The sequence below is a fragment of the Hordeum vulgare genome, chromosome 1H, assembly GCF_904849725.1.
Source record: "Hordeum vulgare subsp. vulgare chromosome 1H, MorexV3_pseudomolecules_assembly, whole genome shotgun sequence".
In the NCBI taxonomy this organism is placed as follows: Eukaryota; Viridiplantae; Streptophyta; class Magnoliopsida; order Poales; family Poaceae; genus Hordeum; species Hordeum vulgare.
In genome coordinates this window covers 31,214,391-31,239,278 of record NC_058518.1, presented here as the reverse complement: position 1 = coordinate 31,239,278, position 24,888 = coordinate 31,214,391, and positions in this window count along the sequence as shown.

The following is a 24,888-nucleotide window of genomic DNA, read 5'->3' as shown; positions in this document are numbered from 1 at the left end:
CGGCGCCGTATCTGGGAGGAAGGTGCGATGGGGGGTGTGAGCTAGGGTTTAGGCTCTGGTGGGGTATTTTTTCTGTAGGTGAATGGATGGATGGATGTGGGTTGGAGATATGGATGGATGGATGGATGGACGCCATGTCATCGATCTGTGGAAAGATTTCTCATTGGTTCGAAAAAAGGGAATTTGAGGATTTGCCACATGTTTGTTTGCACTTTGAGGATTTGCCCTCATTTTCCTTGTCATCGATTATTCGCGATATCTTTTTCAGTTTGTTGATGATTTGCCCCCGTAGGTAGGGACCCACTGGAAAATGTCTAAAAAGCGCGTCGTGGTACCCAAGGTCATCATCGTCTCTTCCAAAAGAGAAGCAGACGGATGCGTCTCCGCGTGCTCGCTCGTTGTCGTTTAGACAAGTCAAGATGTGAGGACGAGAGCGGATGCAGGGGATATAGCCGATCCTAACAGGTTGTTGCAGGGGAGGAGGCGGCCAGGGAGCAACGCGGCGAGCAGCGAGAGTGAGGTCATGCAGCCCGTGCACGTGTCACAGCTGACGCCCAGCCAAGAGCAGGGGTGGTCGTCATCGTGTGTCCACTTGGGAAGGCGGTCCACTGGGTCGGCCACGCGAAGACCACGAGGCACCAACCCGACTACGCGAGCACGTCGTCGGTTGACGACGACGGATGCTTGCGCCTGGCACATGAATCAACCACGGTGGCTTACCTTTTTTGGCCGTCGACCTCGGCCTTCTTGGTCTGGAGCAGAGTGGTCAGCACAACAAGGCGGGTTCATGAGCCACAGCAACGAGAGACACTGCTGCGAGCCATGACGAGCAGCCGGGATACGAACGAACAGAGAAACGGGAACGGTCAAACATGAAGCTAGCTAATTTGGGCTCGGGCAGTTTGGTCACTGATTTTGTGTTATATTTCCATGTCGTCCATAAGGGGCAAATCATTAAGACTCTCAGAAAGGTGTGGCTAATTATTAGTAACAAGAAAAACAGGGGTAAATCCTCAAAGTGTAAACAAACTTGTGGCAAATCTTCAAATTTCCCTTCAAAAAATCAATGATTTAAAATAATTTTCAAGTACTAAAAATAGAGGAATTTTATGAAGCATCTATCAAAAATATTTTGCAAAAGTGCACCATACAAATTTTGAAAAGTTAATTACATAGGTTACATAGGTTACTCTAGCTATATTATCGGCTCTCGTGGAAAAGACAAATTTTCGTTGAATCAGCTGGAAGCGTCTCAAATTTGAACTGCAGCTATATTATTGTTTGATCTTTATTTTTCTGAAAAATCATTTCTAGGTACACAAGTATCTATTTAATCAGAGAAACATCAAAATATTTTCAAGATTCAACCACTAGGTAGGAACGGCCATACCCGCTGTTTTGACCGCATTTTGAAATGGCCATGAAAAATTCAAAAAAATCAAAAAAATGGAAAACCTTTGCATTGTGTCATTATATGTGACAGAGTTATCAGGAAAAATAATAAACTTGTAATACGACAATTATTTTAAAAAAGTGTTCTTAAAAATGAGCTATCATCTGTGAAGATCCATGGCTTTCAAGCCAAATTATCAATCTTATGACCACATTAATGACATAGTTTGTTGAAATGATATAATATTATGCACAAGGATGCATATTGGAATGACAAACAATATTGATTAAGGAAGTTTTCATTTTCCTGGTATGTAACAATTATTTTCCATTTTTCAAGTGTCCAAAATGAACTTTTTTGTGAAGGAGTTACCATATATTTGTTTCAAAATTGGACGAAATCATTTTTCTAAAATACTAGGCCATATTTAATGTATAATTGACCAAATGGTTGGGTGTTAAAGGCTTTTATAGATCTCTCCTAAAAAAGACAAATTTTCGTTGAATCAGTTGAAAGTGGGTCAAATTTGAACTGCAGCTACATTATAGTTTGCTCTATATTTTTGCTAAAAACAATTTATAGGTACACAAGTATCTATTTAATCATGGAAACATCAAAACATTTCCAAGATTCAACCACTAGGTATGAACGGTCATACCCTCTATTTTGACCGCGTTTTGAAATGGCCATGGAAAATTCAAAACAATTTCAAAAAAATGGAAAACCATTACATTGTGTCATTATATGTGACAAAGTTACCAGGAAAAATAATAAACTTGTAATACGACAATTATTTTAAATAAGTGGTCTTAGAAATGAGCTATCTTGTGTGAAGATTCATGACTTTCAAGCCAAATGATCAATCTTATAGCCACATTCATGACATAGTTTGTTGAAATGATATAATATTATGCACAAGGGTGCATATCGGAATGGCAAACAATGTTGATTAAGGAAGTTTTCATTTTCCTAGTATGAAAAATTCATTTTCCATTTTTCAAAATGAGTTGTTTTGTGAAGGACCTACCATATATTTGTTTTAAAATTGGACCAAATCATTTTTATAAAATACTAGTCCATATTTAATGTACAATTGACAAAATGGTTGGGTGTTAAAAGATTTTATCCACCTCTTTTGAAAAAGGCAAATTTATGTCGATTCAGTTGGAAGCGGGTCAAATTTGAACTGCAGCTGCATTATAGTTTGCTCTTTATTTTTCCCAAAAATCATTTATAGGTATATAAGTATCTATTTAATCATAAATACATGGTGTGGTGCCTTGACGTCGAGGTTTGCATGGTGGTCGAGGGCCCCAACTCCAGAGTGCGTGAACTTGCATGCCAGTCGGATGGTCACCGCGTGACCGTTGCGTTGCCACGCGTTCTAGGTGGAATAGGCATGTCTGGTGGGTTGGACAATCCCTTGGTAGGTGTTAGCAAGAAGAATACAATAGAAGAATCTCACGAGGAGACTGAACTAAGCTCAAACATGAATTAGCAGCCAAGTGTTTGATTAGCGGTGCGGGTAATTCACATAGACAATGGGCCTAAATTTTGTCTGAGGATGATCATCTACTAAGGAGACTCTCTTGGCAAATTTGTATCTCAAATGGATGAATCTAGGTGTCACTTGCTTTGCAAAGTAACACATTGTGCAGAAATATGGATGTTGAAGCTAGGATCAAATGAATGAATGGATTGACCTGAAATTTGGTGTATGATGTTAATTTGGGCATATGAAGGCACTGTATAAAAATTATACCATTTGGACATGCCAAAGTGACACTTCCTTTACAATGTGCCAATCTGGACAGAAAATGGTAATTGAAACTGGGCTCACATAGATGATTGGATTGAGCTTAAATTTGGAAGAGGATGATAATTTGGGCACATTAATGTACTGTAAAAATTTCATAAAACTTGGATAAACAAAAATTCTACTTCCTTCACAATTCTCTCTACTTAACAGAATATTGGGAAAAATACTGAGAGAAACTGGCTGAATTAAATGAGCTAAAATTTGGTGGAGTGAGGTTATATGGTCAGTGTCATCCCGTGGTAAATTTTAATCAACTATAAAGCAATATAAAACATAGTTCCTTCACAAAATGAAAATATTACCACAAACAAAGATTGGATGATGAGCTCACATGAATTGTTAGACGTGGATAAAACTTTATGGAGAGCTATGTTTTGGGCACATAGATGATGTGCAAAAAATTCAACTCATCAGGATATTCCTATCTAGTACTTCCTTCACAAAGCTGTTAGCTGAACAGAAACTTTGGAAATTTGCTGAGAATGATTTACTAGGCAAACCGTTACGAAAGTTTTCATGAGGCAATGATTTGGATAGGAAAGAGTGCCCAAAAAATATGAGGGTAATCAAAGAAATAGAAATAGCACTTCCTTCACAAAGTGCCATTCTGAACAGAATAGGAAAATGAATATTGTTGAATTATTTTTTAACTATGGAAGGAAGGGTTTTCACATATTTAAGAAATATATGGTCCAAAGTATTTATGAGAATTTTTCGAGAATTTTCGCAATGACAGAATAGTAGGTTGCTTCACAAACTAGGATGAGGTGGGATAGAATGGACCCACGAGTGACATGTCAACATAGTTAGAACATGTTACGACATTTCTACAATCGTCGTAAAAGTTATGACGATCTCATCTTATGCGGTTACGACGTTTTTGACTCACGTTGTCGTAATTTATATGTAGATTTGATCCCCTCAAACGGTTTACGACGATCTTGAATGAAATCGTCACAGATTTATGACGAATTCATCAACGACGTCTTAGAAAACATCATGTATGAGCATATTTCTTGTAGTGAGTGATGGCTTCACATATAAAAAGAATGTTGATTGAAACTTGTTGAGGGTAGACAAACGTAGACCTTGGTCATTGCTGCAATTAATAGGAAGTGATAAGGAAGGAGAGGTTCACATATAAATATATCATCTTTGACAACATCTATGATTGTGAACACTCACTAAACTATTGCATGCCTAGAAGTAGATGTTGGACAAGGAAGACAACATAATGAATTGTGTTTGCCTGGCTCCGAACAATGTTATATGATTAGAGATCCCTTGGCATGTGACGATTGCTTCCACCTCATATTAGCCAAAACTCCCGCACCAAGTAGAGATACTACTTGTGCATCCATAAACCCTCAACCCAGTTTTGCCATGAGAGTCTACCATACCTACCTATGGACTGAATAAGATCCCTCAAGTAAGTTGTCATCGGTGCAAGCAATAAAAATTGCTCCCTAATATGTATGATCTATTAGTGTGTGGAAAATAAGCTTTGTACGAACCTGTGATGAGAAGACATAAAAGCGACAGACTGCATAATAAAGTTCTTTATCACAGGAGGCAATATAAAGTGGTGTTCCTCTGCACTAAGAGGACACGCATCCAAACCTCAAAAGCGCATGACAACCTGTGCTTCCCTCTCCGAAGGGCCTATCTTGTACCTTTACTTTTTGCCCTTGAAAGAGTCATGGTGATCTTCACCAATTCCCTATTTCGCCTTTATATTGGCTAACGTCATATGCTAGGGAAAGATCTATATTCATATGTCAACTTGGAGGTAAGCATTCATGAATTATTGTTGTTGACATTACCCTTGAGGTAAGCAGTTGGGAGGCAAAACTATAAGCCCCTATCTTTCTCTGTGTCCAGTGAAACTTTGATCTCATGAGTACCACATGAGTTGTAGCAATTGTAGAGAACGAAAAGATGATTGAGTATGTGGATTTGCTTTACAAGCTCTTATTTGACTCTTTCTGATGTTGTGATAAATTGCAATTGCTTCAATGACTAAAGGCTAGCGGTTGCTACTTCTCGGTAAGGTTCTTGATCCATACTTTCCTTTGTGAAGGAATTGTCACTTTAGCATGAGAGATTATATGTTGGTATTGCTGTTCTGATCATGATCATGATGCCTGCATGTTCGTATTTTGTTTTGTCGACACCTCTCTCCCTAAACATGTGGTCATATTTATTGAGCTCGGCTTTCGCTTGAGGACAAGCGAGGTCTAAGCTTGGGGGAGTTGATACGTCCATTTTGCATCATGCTTTCATGTTGATATTTATTGCTTTTTGGGCTGTTATTTCACTTCACGGTACAATACTTATGCCTTTTCTCTCTTATTTTGCAAGGTTTACACGAAGAGGGAGAATGCCGGCAGCTGGAATTCTGGCCTGAAATTAGAGCAAGTTTGAGATATCTATTCTGCCCAACTCCAAACGCCGTAAAAATCAACGAGGGGCACCAGCAGGTGGCCACAAGCCTGCTAGGCGCGGCCACCCCCTGGTCGCGCCTAGGGGGCTTGTGGGCACCCAGCTGGCCCTCCGGCCCCCCTCTTCTGCTATATGAAGGGTTTCGTCCGAAAAACAATCAGGAGGACGCTTTTTCGAGGATTCGCCGCCGCCACGAGGCTGAACTTGAGCAGAACCAATCTAGAGCTCCGGCAGGACGATCCTGCCGGGGAAACTTCCCTCCTGAAGGGGGAAATCGTCGCCAACGCCATCACCAACACTCCTCTCATCAGAGGGGACTCATCACCAACAATATCTTCATCAACACCATCTCATCTCCAAACCCTAGTTCATCACTTGTAACCAATCTCCGTCTCGCGACTCCGATTACTACTTGTAAGGTTGCTAGTAGTGTTAATGACTCTTTGTAGTTGATGGTAGTTGTATTATTTGGTGGAAGAGTTTATGTTCAGATCCTTGATGCTACTCATTACCTCTCTGGTCATGAATATTAGTATGCTTTGTGAGTAGTTACTTTTGTTCCTGAGGACATGGGATAAGTCATGCTAATAGTAGTCATGTGAATTTGGTATTGGTTCGATATTTTGATGTGTTGTATGTTGTTTTTCCTCTAGTGGTGTTATGTGAACGTCCACTACATAACACTTCACCATTATTTGGGCCTAGAGGAAGGCATTGGGAAGTAATAAGTAGATGATGGGTTGCTAGAGTGACAGAATCTTAAACCCTAGTTGATGCATTGCTTCGTAAGGGGCTGATTTGGATCCACTAGTTTAATGCTATGGTTAGACTTTGTCTTAATTATTCTTTCGTAGTTGCGGATTCTTGCGAGAGGGGTTAATCATAAGTGGGATGCTTGTCCAAGTAAGGGCAGTACCCAAGCGCTGGTCCACCCACATATCAAACTATCAAAGTAACGAACGCGAATCTTATGAACATGATGAAAACTAGCATGACAGAAATTCCCGTGTGACCTCGGGAGCGTTTTTCCTCCTATAAGACTTTGTCCAGGCTTGTCCCTTGCTACAAAAGGGATTGGGCCACTTTGCTGCACCGTTGCTACTTTTGTTACTTGTTGCTTGCTACGAATCATCTCTCCACACAATCACTTGTTACCGATAATTTTAAAGCTTGCAGATTTTACCTTGCTGAAAACCACTTGTCAGATCCTTCTGCTCCTCATTGGGTTCGACACTCTTACTTATCGAAATAACTACGATTGATTCCCTATACTTGTGGGTCATCACCCCACATCAATTGAGTTCTGACCTTCATCTAGCACATGAAAGTCAAGAATAGTTGTGCATTCGTGTCATCGATGCCTATTATTCTTGTGGTCTGTTGAGCCATTCTATTTCAAAATGACTGGAAGAAGGAAACTCCAGTACCTCATCCATTTCTTGGATTGGGTCAAAGTAGTTGTATTCCGCGGATCAAAATGCAAATCCAGCTTTTGCTCTGTTCTAACTTGGAGCATTGCCCTCTTATGTGAAGAATGTTGTGAGAATTGCAACATCTCTTATGAACTCTTGATGTAGTGATACTTCTTGCCATCATTATTCATTCCTCGGTCTCCATGTTGGCTATAACCGGAATGCCGACAAGTGAATCGTGTTGTGTGAAATCAATACTCCTAGCAACCCTGTTGCCTTGTAGTTAATGGATAATAAATTCATTCTTAGTGTGTTGGTTATTAAGTCATCATTCTAAAGATTGATCATGCTACCAAGTCTATCTTTCCTGGTGCACTCCTCGATCAATGGGTTAGGATTGTGTCAATCCTTCGCTCGTTTGATCGTATCATCTTGCCCTGAAAAACAAGATTGTTCTCGAGCCTAATAATATATCGGCGGTTCATGATTTTCCGAATATATTCTCGGAAGAATTTCCGGTTGTTCCCTGGTCGTTATGTTGAGTTCGTGATCAAGTTGGTTTTCCTATAAACCAATCCCTTCTCCAGGATCCGTGTTGGATACCCTTGAGCTAGGTGGTTAAGCTAAACACCAACTTGGAGAGTTGGAAGATAAAAGCTTTGCCTAACTTAGTTCATTTTAAAGGGATATCTTGTGTGTGATTGTGTGTTGAAGAAAGATGATATTCTCATCGATTGATTCTTGTGGTCAATTGTTACACCTATCATCTTGTTCAATATTCGATTTGAGTGCATGTTATCCTCAAATCAAAGTCAGAACCAAAGATCTTATTAATGTTGTTTTACTCGTGGATATTTCCTCGAGCATACACCAATATATCTTCTCGTCTGACCAATGCTATCACATTGTTCACATAATTTGTTGAACATCATGCTAGTGTTGGAAACTTTCATAGGCACTATCTTTATGTATAATACATGAAGTATATGTTAGGTGTAAGAAGTGACTTCCTCTCCATTCACGTGCAATTGATGCAAGATGCCGCCGTGAATTCGAGCAAAGTTATTTTGTTTTCTTCGGAATCATCCCAAGTCAGTCATGCACGTGCGAAGTATTCCTTCTTAAGACCTAATCATATGACTTATGCAAGGACTTTGGTACCTTTAATGATGGTTCCCACCCAGAACTCGGTAGTGTTTTGTTGTAAGACTTTCCATGTGATCATCGTTGTCTTGGACAATGTGTTCACATGTGTCCTGCAATCCAGCTCATGTTTTGGAGTTGTCTTCCGTAGTTCATCTCCCAAGAATCTCGCAACGTTATCTCGTCGATTTGTGTTGCAAACCTTTCTTTTTCAGACATGTTGAGTCTCAAGCATCATGTCTCCAATCAAATCTGAATCTCAGATAGTTATGATGATTGGAACATTTCCCAAGAATTATAATATTGGTCTCTCTGTAACCCGGTAAAGTGATCTTGTGGCTAACACACCTAGCCGGAAGATATAATATTATAGTATCTTGCATCAGCAACCCTAGCCATCTCCCCATGAGGACTTTGTATGTTTTATTTTAGAAGTTGTTTCTCATGGACCCCCTTTGAGCCCCTAAGTCCGACCTTTACTTGATGTTCTAGATACCAAGAAGTTGAGTTACCCTATTACATCAAGGAGAACATTAGAAGCGGAGTGGTAAATGTCTCTCGGTCGATCATCCAAATTTCGTTTCCTTGGCATTGCTAAGGTGAAATCTGAGAAAGTGTTGTCTTCCTTTGCATCTGCATTCTCCATTAGTATTCATCATGGTAGTATGATGTGTCTCCAAGATCTTGGCACGGATATTGGTAAAACTTTGATGAATATGTAAATTCTCAAGTTCTTGAGAGCACGCTCACACACTAGGTTATAGCCTCGGTATTAATTGGAATGTGCCTTCTATTTGCCGAGTTGTTCTATAACTCTAGTTTTCTTTCCAAACTGAGTATGCCATTCTTTCCGATTCTTTCGAACGATCATTTGACGATTACCTTAGGCTGGTATAAAGAGTTTCAATGATCTATGTATCAAAAGTAATTCTTTTTTCCACTTAAGGAAATAACTCTATGAGTCACATTCCCAAGGTGTCCTCTTATGATATGAAGGGCAACATAATCCTCGCTACTTTGAAACCTCGTCACCATCTGTTTTTAGTGTGGAATTTTTGCTTACCATTTCAACCTCTATCATATGCCTCATTTCCTCGTTCATGTTATGTGTTTGGTGTCTCAACTCAAGGAACGTTGCTACGTCTCATTCTATGAGTTGATCATGAGTTGCTCGATCTTCGAGGAGATCGAATCTTGTAGAGTCTTCATGTTCTTTTTGTCGTCGTTTTAGATAAAGACCTCAACACAAAGACGTCAAGGTCATCATGATGCAACAAATCAACATCTTCGAGAAGTGCAATTGGATCATGAAGATTGTGATAGCTAGTGTCCCCTCTGTTCTCTTAACCTACGCCTCAATCTCGGGACGAGATTCTTGTTTAGTGGGGCTGAGTTTTCACAACCCTAGATCTAGACTTGTTTGTCATTGTATTTCATGCATGCATATTATTTTTCCTTTGAATTTGAAATGGGAAAGTGATCAAGCCTCGGGAACCAAATTTTGGAAAATAGGCAATATAAAAATTGCTTCAAAATGATCCAGGAAAATGTTCCAAATATTCTATCAAAATATTGGGATGAGGTAAATTTGCCAACCAATATTTTGAAAACACATAAACATTTTATATTGGACTTTTGAATTAATCAAACAATTATTTGAAGTGGAATTATATTTGCTATATATAAAATATAGTTCCATTAATTCTGAAACTTTTATGTGGCACTTAATATATCCATTTATGTCACATAATAAATTTTCAGGATTTTATAAAATGACTTGAATTATTTAAAAATCCCAACAAATGTCAGAAAAGAAAACAAAGTAAAAATAAAAGAAGAGGAACTTACCACGTCCACGAGCAGGCCGGCCCACCTGGCCCGTGCCAGTCGTCTCCTACCTGTGCTAGTAGGCACAGGCGAGGTAAGACAGGGCGAGCACGGCCTGGGCGCCACGCCTCCTGCCTGCCTGCCTCATCGCCCCTCTCCCTTATCCCCGCGCCGCTGGACCGCCCTCGACCTCCTCTATCCATCCCCCCATCCCTGCTCTTCCCTCTCGCCGATCTAGAGCTCTTCTTCTCTGCCATGGCCGCCGAAAGCCATCGTCGATCTACCGCCCACAGGCCTCCCCGAGCTCGCCGCCACCTCAGCTGGAACCTCCGTGAGATTCTGCCCCTTTCCCTCTCTAGCCCATGCCCGATTTTGCCCCGCAGCCGCCGCCCCGCGAGCTCCGAGCTCCGGTCGCTTTCATGGCCGGTGAGCTTCGAGTTCCCGTTCCCCTCAAGTTGCATTCGTCGCATTGGTGCGCTTCTGTTCCCCAAGGAAGCTTTTGAGCCCCTCAACTGCCCCCCCCCCCCGTTGCCCCTAGCGACGGGCCCGACCTGGCCGAGCTCCGGCCACCGCCTCCGGCATTGTTGTCGCCGTCTCGGGCCATCTCTGAGCCCTCGAGGATCCCCATCCAATGTGGTGAGTAGGGGCTGTTGGAATTGTGCCCTAGAGGCAATAATAAATGTATAGTTATTATTATAATTCCTGTATCAAGATAATAGTTTATTATCCATGCTATAATTGTATTGAATGAAGACTCATTTACATGTGTGGATACATAGACAAAGCACCGTCCCTAGCATGCCTCTAGTTGGCTAGCCAGTTGATCGATGATAGTCAGTGTCTTCTGATTATGAACAAGGTGTTGTTGCTTGATAACTGGGTCACGTCATTGGGAGAATCACGTGATGGACTAGACCCAAACTAATAGACGTAGCATGTTGATCGTGTCATTTTGTTGCTACTGTTTTCTGCGTGTCAAGTATTTATTCCTATGACCATGAGATCATATAACTCACTGACACCGGAGGAATGCTTTGTGTGTATCAAACGTCGCAACGTAACTGGGTGACTATAAAGATGCTCTACAGGTATCTCCGAAGGTGTTAGTTGAGTTAGTATGGATCAAGACTGGGATTTGTCACTCCGTATGACGGAGAGGTATCTCGGGGCCCACTCGGTAATACAACATCACACACAAGCCTTGCAAGCAATGTAACTTAGTGTAAGTTGCGGGATCTTGTATTACGGAACGAGTAAAGAGACTTGCCGGTAAACGAGATTGAAATAGGTATGCGGATACTGACGATCGAATCTCGGGCAAGTAACATACCGAAGGACAAAAGGAATGACATACGGGATTATACGAATCCTTGGCACTGAGGTTCAAACGATAAAGATATTCGTAGAATATGTAGGATCCAATATGGGCATCCAGGTCCCGCTATTGGATATTGACCGAGGAGTCTCTCGGGTCATGTCTACATAGTTCTCGAACCCGCAGGGTCTGCACACTTAAGGTTCGACGTTGTTTTATGCGTATTTGAGTTATATGGTTGGTTACCGAATGTTGTTCGGAGTCCCGGATGAGATCACGGACGTCACGAGGGTTTCCGGAATGGTCCGGAAACGAAGATTGATATATAGGATGACCTCATTTGATTACCGGAAGGTTTTCGGAGTTACCGGGAATGTGCCGGGAATGACGAATGGGTTCCGGGAGTTCACCGGAGGGGGGCAACCCACTCCGGGGAAGCCCATAGGTATTTGTGGGGGTCACACCAGCCCTTAGTGGGCTGGTGGGACAGCCCACCAAATCCTATGCGCCAAGGAAGAAAAATCAAAGGAAGAAAAAAAAAGGAGGAAGAAGTGGGAAAGGGGAAGGACTCCCTCCCACCAAACCAAGTAGGACTCGGTTTGGGGGGGGAGAGTCCTCCCCCCTGGCTCGGCCGACCCCTTGGGGTTCCCTTGGACCCCAAGGCAAGGTCCCCCTCCCTCCTCCTATATATATGGGGCTTTTAGGGCAGATTTGAGACGACTTTCTCACGGCTGCCCGACCACATACCTCCATAGTTTTTCCTCTAGATCGCGTTTCTGCGGAGCTCGGGCGGAGCCCTGCTGAGACGAGATCATCACCAACCTCCGGAGCGCCGTCACGCTGCCGGAGAACTCTTCTACCTCTCCGTCTCACTTGCTGGATCAAGAAGGGCGAGATCATCGTCGAGCTGTACGTGTGCTGAACGCGGAGGTGCCGTCCGTTCGGTACTAGATCGTGGGACTGATCGCGGGATTGTTCGTGGGGCGGATCGAGGGACGTGAGGACGTTCCACTACATCAACCGCGATCTCTAATCGCTTCTGCTGTACGATCTACAAGGGTACGTAGATCACTCATCCCCTCTCGTAGATGGACATCACCATGATAGGTCTTCGTGCGCGTAGGAAAATTTTTGTTTCCCTTGCGACGTTCCCCAACAGTGGCATCATGAGCTAGGTTCATGCGTAGATGTCTTCTCGAGTAGAACACAAAAGGTTTTGTGGGTGGTGATGTGCGTCTTGCTGCCCTCCTTAGTCTTTTCTTTATTCCGCGGTATTGTTGGATTGAAGCGGCTTGGACCGACATTACTCGTACGCTTACGAGAGACTGGTTTCATCGTTACGAGTAACCCCCTTTGCTCAAAGATGACTGGCAAGTGACGGTCTCTCCAACTTTAGTTGAATCGGATTTGACCGAGGAGGTCCTTGGATGAGGTTAAATAGCAACTCATATATCTCCGTTGTGGTGTTTGCGTAAGTAAGATGCGATCCTACTAGATACCCTTGGTCACCACGTAAAACATGCAACAACAAAATTAGAGGACGTCTAACTTGTTTTTGCAGGGTATGATTGTGATGTGATATGGCCAAACGATGTGATGTGATATATTGGATGTATGAGATGATCATGTTGTAATAGAAATATCGACTTGCATGTCGATGGTACGACAACCGGCAGGAGCCATAGGGTTGTCTTTATACTAACATATGTGCTTGCAGATGCGTTTACTATTTTGCTAGGATGTAGCTTTAGTAGTGATAGCATAAGTAGCACGACAACCCCGATGGCGACACGTTGATGGAAATCATGATGATGGAGATCATGGTGTGGCGCCAGTGACAAGAAGATCGTGCCGGTGCTTTGCTGATGGAGATCAAGAAGCACGTAATGATGGCCATATCATGTCACTTATGAATTGCATGTGATGTTAATCCTTTTATGCACCTTGTTTTGCTTAGAACGACGGTAGCATTATGAGGTGATCTCTCACTAAAATTTCAAGACAAAATTGTGTTCTCCCCGACTGTGCACCGTTGCTACAGTTCGTCGTTTCGAGACACCACGTGATGATCGGGTGTGATAGACTCAACGTTCACATACAACGGGTGCAAAACAGTTGCGCACGCGGAACACTCGGGTTAAGCTTGACGAGCCTAGCATGTGCAGACATGGCCTCGGAACACATGAGACCGAAAGGTCGATCATGAATCATATAGTTGATATGATTAGCATAGGGATGCTTACCACTGAAACTACTCTCGACTCACGTGATGATCGGACTTGGGATAGTGTAAGTGGATCATGAACCACTCAAATGACTAGAGAGATGTACTTTTTGAGTGGGAGTTTAGCATATAATTTGATTAAGTTGAACTCTAATTATCTTGAACATAGTCTAAAGTCCACTTTGAATATATTTGTGTTGTAGATCATGGCTCACGCAAGTGTCATCCTCAATTTTAATACGTTCCTAGAGAAAGCTAAGTTGAAAGATGATGGAAGCAACTTTGTAGACTGGGCTCGTAATCTTAGGCTAATCTTACAAGCTGGAAAGAAGGATTATGTCCTTAATGCTGCGCTAGGAGATGAACCACCCGCTACGGCTGATCAGGATGTTAAGAACGCTTGGCTAGCACGTAAGGAGGACTACTCAATAGTTCAATGTGCAGTCTTGTATGGCTTAGAGCCGGGACTTCAACGTCGCTTTGAGCGTCATGGAGCATTTGAGATGTTCCAGGAGTTGAAGTTTATCTTTCAGAAGAACGCCCGGATCGAGAGGTATGAGACCTCCGATAAATTCTATGCCTGCAAGATGGAGGAAAGCTCGTCTGTCAGTGAACATGTGCTCAAGATGTCTGGGTACTCAAACCGTCTAGCTGAACTAGGGATTGAACTCCCGCAAGAAGCTATCACTGACAGAATCCTCCAATCACTGCCGCCAAGCTATAAAGGCTTTGTGTTGAACTACAACATGCAAGGGATGAACAAGTCTCCCGGCGAGTTGTTTGCGATGCTAAAAGTCGCAGAGTCTGAACTCCGTAAAGAGCATCAAGTGTTGATGGTGAGCAAGACCACTAGTTTCAAGAGAAACGGCAAAGGCAAGAAGGGCAATTCGAAGAAGAGCGGCAAGCCTGTTGCCAATCCGCCGAAGAAACCCAAGGCTGGACCTAAGCCTGAAACAGAGTGCTTCTATTGCAAGGGTATGGGTCACTGGAAGCGCAACTGCCCCAAATATCTGGCAGATAAGAAGGCGGGCAAAGAAAAATCAGGTATATTTGATATACATGTTATTGATGTGTACTTCACCGGCTCTCGTAGTAGTGCCTGGGTATTCGATACCGGTTCTGTTGCTCACATTTGCAACTCGAAACAGGAACTGCGGAATAGACGGAGGCTGGCGAAAGACGAAGTGACGATGCGCGTAGGAAACGGTTCCAAGGTTGATGCAATCGCCGTCGGCACCGTGTCACTTCAACTACCATCGGGATTAGTGATGAACTTAAATCATTGTTATTTAGTGCCTGCGTTGAGCATGAACATTATATCTGGATCTTGTTTATTGCGAGACGGTTACTCTTTTAAGTCTGAGAATAATGGTTGTTCAATTTCTATGAGTAACATCTTTTATGGTCATGCACCGAATGTGAGAGGATTGTTCATATTGAATCTCGATAGCGATACGCATATACATAACATTGAGACCAAAAGAGTTAGAGTAAACAATGATAGCGCCATATTTTTGTGGCACTGCCGCTTGGGTCATATTGGTGTAAAGCGCATGAAGAAACTCCATGCCGATGGACTTTTGGAGTCACTTGACTTTGATTCACTTGACACGTGCGAACCATGCCTCATGGGCAAGATGACTAAAACTCCGTTCTCCGGAACAATGGAGCGTGCAAGTGACTTATTGGAAATCATACATACCGATGTGTGTGGTCCAATGAGCGTGGAGGCACGCGGCGGATATCGTTATTTTCTCACCTTCACTGACGATTTGAGCAGATATGGTTATGTCTACTTAATGAAGCACAAGTCTGAAACATTTGAAAAGTTCAAGCAATTTCAGAGTGAAGTAGAAAATCATCGTAACAAGAAGATCAAGTTCCTACGGTCTGATCGTGGGGGTGAATATCTGAGTTTCGAGTTTGGTACTCACTTAAGACAATGTGGAATTGTTTCGCAGTTAACACCGCCTGGAACACCACAGCGTAATGGTGTGTCCGAACGTCGTAATCGTACTTTATTAGAAATGGTGCGATCTATGATGTCTCTTACTGATTTGCCGTTATCGTTTTGGGGTTATGCATTAGAAACAGCTGCATTCACTTTAAATAGGGCACCATCGAAATCCGTTGAGACGACACCATACGAACTGTGGTATGGCAAAAGGCCAAAGTTGTCGTTTCTTAAAGTTTGGGGATGTGATGCTTATGTCAAAAGGCTTCAGCCTGAAAAGCTGGAACCCAAAGCGGAAAAATGCGTCTTCATAGGTTACCCAAGAGAGACAGTTGGGTACACCTTCTATCTCAAATCCGAGGGCAAAGTGTTTGTTGCTAAAAACGGAACTTTTCTCGAGAAGGAGTTTCTCTCGAGAGAATTGAGTGGGAGGAAGATAGAACTTGACGAGGTTGTCGAACCTCTCATCCCTCTGGATGGTGGCGCAGGGCAGGGGGAAACCCCTGTGATTGCGACGCCGGTTGAGGAGGAAGTTAATGATGGTGATCATGAAACTCCAGTTCAAGTTTCTGTTGAACCACGCAGGTCGACGAGATCACGCGCTGCTCCAGAGTGGTACGGTAATCCCGTCTTGACAATCATGTTGTTAGACAACAATGAACCTGCAAATTATGAAGAAGCAATGGTGGGCCCAGATTCCAAACAAATGGCTAGAAGCCATGAAATCCGAGATAGGATCCATGTATGAGAACAAAGTATGGACTTTGGAGATACTACCTGAGGGCCGCAGGGCTATTCAGAACAAATGGATCTTTAAGAAGAAGACGGACGCTGACGGTAATGTGACCGTTTATAAAGCTCGACTTGTGGCAAAGGGTTTTTCACAAGTTCCAGGAATTGACTACGATGAGACTTTCTCTCCCGTAGCGATGCTTAAGTCCGTCAGAATCATGTTAGCAATAGCTGCATTTTTCGATTATGAAATTTGGCAGATGGATGTCAAAACGGCGTTCCTTAACGGTTTCCTTAAGGAAGAGTTGTATATGATGCAACCCGAAGGTTTTGTCGATCCTAAAAATGCTGACAAGGTGTGCAAGCTCCAGCGATCCATTTATGGACTGGTGCAAGCATCTCGGAGTTGGAACAAACGCTTTGATGAGGTGATCAAAGCATTTGGGTTTATACAAGTGGTTGGAGAATCTTGTATTTACAAGAAAGTGAGTGGGAGCTCTGTGGCGTTTCTAATATTATATGTGGATGACATATTGCTGATTGGAAACAACGTAGAGCTTTTGGAGAGCATAAAAGGTTACTTGAATAAAAGTTTCTCTATGAAGGACCTAGGAGAAGCTGCTTACATTCTAGGCATTAAGATCTATAGGGATAGATCAAAACGCCTGATAGGACTTTCACAAAGCACATACCTTGATAAAGTTTTGAAAAGGTTCAAAATGGAACAATCCAAGAAGGGGTTCTTGCCAGTGTTACAAGGTACGAGATTGAGTAAGACTCAGTGCCCAGCAACTGATGAAGATAGAGAGCATATGCGCTCCGTCCCCTATGCTTCAGCCATAGGCTCTATCATGTATGCAATGCTGTGCACTAGACCGGATGTTAGCCTGGCCATAAGTATGGCAGGCAGGTTCCAGAGTAATCCAGGAGTGGATCACTGGACAGCGGTCAAGAATATCCTAAAGTACCTGAAAAGGACTAAGGAGATGTTTCTCGTGTATGGAGGTGATGAAGAGCTCGCCGTAAAAGGTTACGTCGATGCAAGCTTTGACACAGATCCGGACGACTCTAAGTCGCAAACCGGATACGTATTTATTCTTAATGGGGGTGCAGTAAGCTGGTGCAGTTCAAAGCAAAGCGTCGTAGCAGATTCTACATGTGAAGCGGAGTACATGGCTGCCTCGGAGGCGGCTAAGGAGGGTGTCTGGATGAAGCAGTTCATGACGGATCTTGGAGTGGTGCCAAGTGCACTGGATCCAATAACCTTGTTCTGTGACAACACTGGTGCCATTGCCTTAGCAAAGGAACCAAGGTTTCACAAGAAGACCAGACACATCAAACGACGCTTCAACCTCATCCGCGACTACGTCGAGGAGGAGGACGTAAATATATGCAAAGTGCACACGGATCTGAATGTAGCAGACCCGCTGACTAAACCTCTTCCACGGCCAAAACATGATCAACACCAGAACTGTATGGGTGTTAGATTTATTACAATGTAATTCACATGGTGATGTGAGGGCTAGATTATTGACTCTAGTGCAAGTGGGAGACTGTTGGAATTGTGCCCTAGAGGCAATAATAAATGTATAGTTATTATTATAATTCCTGTATCAAGATAATAGTTTATTATCCATGCTATAATTGTATTGAATGAAGACTCATTTACATGTGTGGATACATAGACAAAGCACCGTCCCTAGCATGCCTCTAGTTGGCTAGCCAGTTGATCGATGATAGTCAGTGTCTTCTGATTATGAACAAGGTGTTGTTGCTTGATAACTGGGTCACGTCATTGGGAGAATCACGTGATGGACTAGACCCAAACTAATAGACGTAGCATGTTGATCGTGTCATTTTGTTGCTACTGTTTTCTGCGTGTCAAGTATTTATTCCTATGACCATGAGATCATATAACTCACTGACACCGGAGGAATGCTTTGTGTGTATCAAACGTCGCAACGTAACTGGGTGACTATAAAGATGCTCTACAGGTATCTCCGAAGGTGTTAGTTGAGTTAGTATGGATCAAGACTGGGATTTGTCACTCCGTATGACGGAGAGGTATCTCGGGGCCCACTCGGTAATACAACATCACACACAAGCCTTGCAAGCAATGTAACTTAGTGTAAGTTGCGGGATCTTGTATTATGGAACGAGTAAAGAGACTTGCCGGTAAACGAGATTGAAATAGGTATGCGGATACTGACGATCGAATCTCGGGCAAGTAACATACCGAAGGACAAAAGGAATGACATACGGGATTATACGAATCCTTGGCACTGAGGTTCAAACGATAAAGATCTTCGTAGAATATGTAGGATCCAATATGGGCATCCAGGTCCCGCTATTGGATATTGACCGAGGAGTCTCTCGGGTCATGTCTACATAGTTCTCGAACCCGCAGGGTCTGCACACTTAAGGTTCGACGTTGTTTTATGCGTATTTGAGTTATATGGTTGGTTACCGAATGTTGTTCGGAGTCCCGGATGAGATCACGGACGTCACGAGGGTTTCCGGAATGGTCCGGAAACGAAGATTGATATATAGGATGACCTCATTTGATTACCGGAAGGTTTTCGGAGTTACCGGGAATGTGCCGGGAATGACGAATGGGTTCCGGGAGTTCACCGGAGGGGGGCAACCCACTCCGGGGAAGCCCATAGGTATTTGTGGGGGTCACACCAGCCCTTAGTGGGCTGGTGGGACAGCCCACCAAATCCTATGCGCCAAGGAAGAAAAATCAAAGGAAGAAAAAAAAAGGAGGAAGAAGTGGGAAAGGGGAAGGACTCCCTCCCACCAAACCAAGTAGGACTCGGTTTGGGGGGGGAGAGTCCTCCCCCCTGGCTCGGCCGACCCCTTGGGGTTCCCTTGGACCCCAAGGCAAGGTCCCCCTCCCTCCTCCTATATATATGGGGCTTTTAGGGCAGATTTGAGACGACTTTCTCACGGCTGCCCGACCACATACCTCCATAGTTTTTCCTCTAGATCGCGTTTCTGCGGAGCTCGGGCGGAGCCCTGCTGAGACGAGATCATCACCAACCTCCGGAGCGCCGTCATGCTGCCGGAGAACTCTTCTACCTCTCCGTCTCTCTTGCTGGATCAAGAAGGCCGAGATCATCGTCGAGCTGTACGTGTGCTGAACGCGGAGGTGCCGTCCGTTCGGTACTAGATCGTGGGACTGATCGCGGGATTGTTCGTGGGGCGGATCGAGGGACGTGAGGACGTTCCACTACATCAACCGCGATCTCTAATCGCTTCTGCTGTACGATCTACAAGGGTACGTAGATCACTCATCCCCTCTCGTAGATGGACATCACCATGATAGGTCTTCGTGCGCGTAGGAAAATTTTTGTTTCCCTTGCGACGTTCCCCAACAGGGGCTATGCACCAGTGGCCTCAGGTGCCGCCCCCGTGCCCGGTAGCTCAGATTCCACTGCGACCAGAGGTCGCCGGTGTCGAGCACCGTCGCCCGAGCCACTGGCTGGTGGGTCCCGCTGGTCAGTCTGGTTATTTAGCACTAACCCCCTATTAGTTAACACGTGGGTAAGTGACATGGGGCCCCACCTAATTAATTAGCATAGTTTTAACCTAAAACATAACCCTACTAAGCCTGAGTCAGTGACATGTCGGGCCCAGCCATCAGGTTTGACTTGGGCTGGCGTCTTTGACCGTGACATCAGGCTGACGCAATAACTCTTTTTCTCGTTATAAAGTAATTCCAGAAATTATAAAGACTTGCAAAATCCATAGAAATTCAATAGTAACACCAAATGAAATAATTTAGAATGAAAAATTATCAGAAAAATCCAAAGAATCCATTTGTACTATTTTCATGCATGATAGAGCAACATAAGTAGGAGAAATTGGACATTTTGTTCAAATTGCGTTATGTAACCTCATATATGGAGTTAATTTTGAACCTTGATTTGAAACCTACTTCATTTAAAGATTTGCTAGGTGCATTAAGACAAACCACATCATATTTCCATGTCATACCCATGCATCATATTGTTGCATCTGATGTGTATTGATTTGTCCCCCTTCGATGGTTGTTCCTTCGTGTTAGGTACTGTTTCAGAGGGTATGGTCGAGTATCCGTCTGAGGAGAAGTAACGCATTGACGTTTTAACAGGCAAGCAAAGCCCTTGAGCATATCGATTTAAACCCACTCTCTCGCTCTTGCTCTCTTTTACTGCATTAGGACAACATCGATTCAACTGTTATTTGTTCTCGGTAGTTGAACCCATTCCTCTGCATGACGTGTTTTTCCATAGTAAATAGTTGAAACCACTTAGCATGAGTAGCAACTGCTTGAGCCTTGTTGTGCTTACTCGTCCATGCTTGCTTACAATGCCTGCTATGCTTAGAGTCGTGTCGGATCTGATCCATCTAGATGATGAACCGGAATGGCTGTGTTCATGTCTTACAGTGTGAGAGTAAAGGTGTGAATCCGATTTGGTAAATGTAGCGATGAGAGGTCATGTAGGAGTACATGGCGGGTTGTCTCATTGGGAATGTCCTTACGAACTGAGTTTTGTGTATGTTATCCAAGAAAAGATACTACCACACATTGGGTTCCGGTAACTCAACCCCTCTTGGCTTATTAATCGCCTGGATCTCTGTCTAGGAGTTGCAACTAGTTTTTGGTGTTTGTAGGAAAAGTGTTGGCGGCCGTGTTTAGCTCTGCCCGATGGGGTAGGCTTCAGTGCATTAGATACACAGTGGCACAATGTACCAAGTGGCACCCGAAAGGTGGGCTTGTGGAACCCTGCGCACATCGTTTGGGGCCGTAGAGGAAACTTAGGTCGGACTTCCTTGCGGGTTCAGTCGCAAACAAGGCGACAAACCTGGACTAGGGTCTTGAGTGGTTAATGGTCGTGGCCGACACCCACGCCAGTGCTTCTGCTTGAAGGTTGCCGAGATGCATGACGTGCATATGGTGATAAGTGCTGAGAGCGTGCGTGAATGAGTATACCCCTCCAGGTTGAATTAATCTGTTCGAATAGCCGCGTCCTCGGATATGGACTACTTGGAAACATTACGTGGTACATAGACAATTTAAATGGATACTCTAAAACATGCAAGATAATTGTGAGTGCTATGGATGGCCTTCTTGTAGGGAGACGAGAGTGGATCCATATTGTGTATTGAATTGGTGAATTTGTGGACTCGTGTGCGCTATTCCACCTCAAAGAAAGAATTTGTAGTCGTAGTACAGGTTAGCCAAGAGTCAAAGTTGGCTTGCTGCAATTAAACTCCAGAACCCCTTCATTGATACTGATGCATATGTAGATAGTTCTGACATAACTCTTGTTGAGTACCTTTTTTACTCACGGTTGCTTAATTTATGTTTTTGCAGAGGAGACATTAGTCGCACTATTGATTCTATGCGATGTGATCAATGTTGACCGGAATGGCTTGGGAATCCCAGACAGAGGTATGGCTCCTTTGGTAGGGTCGTTGTAGCCTTTCAGGCTCTTCCGACCAGTTTTAGTAGATGTTTGTACCCAGACATGATATGCTTTCGCTTGATGCTTGTATGACTTGAGTGCTGGGTCATGTGACCCCTGTTTGTAATATCATACTATGTTGACCCTTATGAGTCTTGAATAAATGCTTGAGTCATAGAGTTATGTTTTGAAGCCATGTTGTATCTACACATATCGTGCATATTGTGTGTATGTTTGAAATGCATTGGTATGTGAGGATTCGACACCTAGTTGTGTGCCTTTAATAGTACTCTTTATGGGGAAATGCCTCTTTGTGCTTCCACCGAGCCTTGGTAGCTTGCTACTTCCTCGGACACATTGATTGACCGGCATGTATACTTCTTTGCTGTTGTGTCTGTCCCCTCAGGGAAATGTCACACGGTTTAATGGAGTCCTTGTAGCTTGCTACGGCTCGTTGATACGTCTCCATCGTATCTACTTTTCCAAACTCCTTTGCCCTTGTTTTGGACTATAATTTGCATGATTTGAATAGAACTAACCTGGACTGACGTTGTTTTCAGCAGAGTTGCCTTGCTGTTATTTTTGTGCAGAAATCAAAGTTCTCCAAACGTCTTCAAAATTTACGAGGAGCAGTTTTGAAAAATATAAAAAATATCTGCACCAAGTTCCACCTGAGGGGGTGGGCCAGTGGGCCACAAGCCCTGGCTCCGCCACCACCCCCTGGTGGCGGTGGGCAGGCTTGTGGGGCCCACACGGCTCTGCCGCCCCCAACCTCAGGTCTATAAATCCCCTTTCATCCCAGAAAAAATTAAAAGAGAAGTTTTCGTCGTGTTTTCGATACGGAGGCGCCGCCACCACCTGTTCTTCAATTCCATGAAGCTCTTCATCGTTCGTGAGTAATCTATTCGTAGGCTCGCTGGGCGGTGATGAGTAGGAAGAGATCTATCATGTAATCGAGTTAGTTTTGACGGGGATTGATCCCTACTATCCACTATGTTCTGAGATTGATGTTGCTACTACTTTGCCATGCTTAATGCTTGTCACTAGGGCCCGAGTGCCATGATTTCAGATCTGAAATTATTTTGTTGTCACCAATATATGTGTGTTTTAGATCCGATCTTGCAAGTTGTAGTTACCTACTATGTGTTATGATCCGGCAACCCCGGAGTGACAATAACCGGAACCACTCCCGGTGATGACCATAGTTTGAGGAGTTCATGTGTTTATCAAGTGCTAATGCGTTGGTCCGGTTCTTTATTAAAAGGAGAACCTTAATATCCCGTAGTTTCCTTTTGGACCCCGCTGCCACGGGAGGGATGGACAATAGATGGCATGCAAGTTCTTTTCCCTAAGCACGTATGATGACACACGGAATGCATGCCTACATCACATTGACGAACGGGAGCTAGCCACATATCTCTCCGTGTTATAACTGTTGCATGATGAATATCATCCAAACAAATCACCGACCCATTGCCTACGAGTTTGTCCTACTGTTGCTACTACTGTTGCTACTGATGTTACTTGTCTTGCTCTGCTACTGCTACTACTGTTGCTACTGTTGTTACTTGTCTTGCTCTGCTGCTACTGTTGCCACTACTGTCGCTTGCTACTGTTGCTACTTCCTACTGCTGTCACTACTGCTTTTCCTTGCCGCTGGTATCGCTCGTTACACCGCATTTACTCGCTACTTTGCGGTTACTACTTTGCTTGCAGATACTAATCTTTCAGCTGTGGTTGAATCTAACAATTCAACTGCTAATACTTGAGAGTATTCTCTCACCTCCCGTCGTGCGAGTCAACAGATTTGGGCCGAATACTCTACCCTCGAAAACTGCTGCGATCCCATGCGCTTGTGGGCCGTCAACAACATTCTCCTAGTTTCGATTGCCGGGGAGTGCTAGCAGCATTCTTCTGGTGCCGTTGCAAAGGGGAAGAACAGTTGGCATCAAGCATTTTTCTGGCGTCGTTGCCGGGGAGGTATTGCTATATTCTCTGAGTCACTTGGAATTTATATCTGCTGATCACTATGAAGAATCTAAAGGATCTGAAGACCAAAGTCTTGCCCTCAACTACGAGGGGAGGTAAGGAATTGCCATCTAGCTCTACACCTTATTCACCTTTAGTTATGAGTAAGTTTGCGACATCACCTCCTGCTCCAAATCTTGATATGTCGCCTGTACTTGATGATGCTTATGATGCTACTGCTAGAGATGCTATGCTTGATACTATGCATGATGATACTATGCTTGATACTATGCCTGATACTGCTAGAGATGCTATGCTTGATACTATGCCTGATGATACTATGCTTGATACTATGTCTGATGATACTATGCTTGATACTATGCCTGATACTGCTAGAGATGCTATGCTTGATACTGCTTTGCCTGATGATGCTAGAGATGCTACTTTGCCTGATGTTCCACTAGGAGTGTTCCTTGATGCTCATATTGCTAGAGTTACTGCCAATGCTCGTGATGCTTCTGATATTGCCGATACTATTGAGATAGAACCTGCTTTTGCTCCTGCTAGATCTAGCTCTCCTAGATATGAATTGCCTGATATACCTGAGGGTTACGTTATGGAGGGAGAGATAGTTGAGGATTTTCTTGCGTGTAAGGATGCCTATGATGCTGAGAAATTACTTCTCAAGTGGAAGGAGAAATCTCGGGAAGCTAGGATGAAATATGACCCGAAGTTTGCCACTTCACCTATCTTTATCACCGGTAAGGATTATGAGTTCTCTGTCGATCCTGAGATAATCTCTCTAGTCGAATCTGATCCTTTTCACGGTTATGAGTCTGAGACGGTCATAGCCCATCTTGCCAGACTACACAATATAGCCAACCTTTTCACTAATGGGGAGAAGATCCGCCACTACTATATCCTTAAGTTGTTTCCTTTCTCTCTAAAGGATGATGCTAAAGCCTGGTTCACCTCTCTTGCTCCTGGATGTGTGCGTAGGCCCCAGGAGATGGTCTATTACTTCTGTGAGAAATATTTCCCTGCCCATAACAAGCAAGCTGCCTTGCAGGAAATATACAACTTTGCTCAACTCCAAGAAGAGAGTCTTCCACAAGCTTGGGGGAGGCTCTTCCAACTACATAATGCTTTGCCTGATCACCCTCTTAAGAAGAATGAGATACTTGATATCCTCTATAACGGACTTAC